A 1,523-nucleotide genomic window follows, 5' to 3' on the forward strand; every position below is an offset into this window, starting at 1 on the left:
TTTTTAAAAAATAATAAACTAGGACTTTCTGAGTCAGGGGTTAAAATTCTTACCTGGAATGGTCAGGAAGAACACATAAGAAAGTTTGTAGAGTACCCTCCATTTCAGATATGCTATATACATTCTACTTAAAATGTTCAAATTAGTGGGATTTCTTTACAGTACTTTACTGAACTGATCTAAAGAAGACCTCCTTATGTCATTGGTCCACTCTGGGCAGAGAGTGAGTTAGAGCATGGAAAGTGTGGCTCCCTACTTTGGAAGTCCTAAGAGAAAGTATGGTGGAAATGCTGACAACTTCAGTCTGTAGGTATTGATGTGGAAGAGTCCAGGAATTAGCAGAGGTGGGAGGACTATATATGAAGGCAACTTACTTAAGGATATGCAGTATTATAACAGGAGAAGCATTATAATGGCACTCTGCACTAAGCAGCCAGGCCACAGAAACAGCAGTGGCCATCAATGTTACCATGGGCAAGTTACCTAACTTGCCTTAGTTTTCTAAGCCTTATTTTCTTCTGAACTGAATGTAGAAGAATCTGCTTCACAAGTTGTTGGAGGATTAAACAATAGGGTTCAAGTACTGAACACATTTGTTGAGTGATTATCATGTATTAGACACACTTTAGATCTTGGAGACTCAACAGGAAATAAATCCTTGCTCCCAGAGATGGTTTATCCAAAAGAGACACACAATAAATGAAATAAATAAGCAGCCGAAACCGGTTTGGCTCAGTGGATAGAGTGTCGGCCTGCAGACTCAAGGGTCCCGGGTTCGATTCCAGTCAAGGGCATGTACATTGGTTGCGGGCGATCTCCAGTAGGGGGTGTGCAAGAAGCAGCTGATCGATAATTCTCTCTCATCGATGTTTCTAACTCTCTATCCCTCTCTCTTCCTCTCTGTAAAAAATAATAAAATATATTTAAAAAAATAAAAGAAGAAATAAATAAGTAAAAACTTATGATCTTCTTATCATTGATAAATGCCGATGATAAAAATTAGGCAATGAAGTAAAGGAAGGGGTGCTAGTAGGTTAGGAGGGATTAAAGAAGGTCTCACCAAGAAGATTGCATTGAAGCAAATCTAGATACTATAAAGGAGTAAGCCATGTATTCAATAGTTAGGCAAAGAAAAAGTAAGAGCAGGAATGTGCCCAAGGAAGAGCAAGGGGGCCAGTATGGCTGAGCAGAATGGAGGAAAGAGCAAAGTAATAGGAAATGAAGTTAGAATTGGTACTGCCTTATAGGTTATCACAAATACTTTTAATTTACTCTGAGTGAGGCATGAAGCCTTTGGAAGGTTATGAGCAGAGCAGTGACATGATGTAACTGAACAGCAGTAATTTGGCTGCTGTCTTAAGAACAGACTGAGGAGGGACCATTAGGAGACCATGGCAATAATCCAAGCCAGTGAAGAATATCAACGCAGCTGCTCCATAAAAATCACATAATTTCTCCCACTGTCTTGTATGAACATCTGAGCCCTAATTCCCATGTACTTCAGAGCACCGTGAGAAGCTGTG

This window comes from Pipistrellus kuhlii, unplaced genomic scaffold (genome assembly GCF_014108245.1).
Source record: "Pipistrellus kuhlii isolate mPipKuh1 unplaced genomic scaffold, mPipKuh1.p scaffold_m20_p_3, whole genome shotgun sequence".
Classification (NCBI taxonomy): Eukaryota; Metazoa; Chordata; class Mammalia; order Chiroptera; family Vespertilionidae; genus Pipistrellus; species Pipistrellus kuhlii.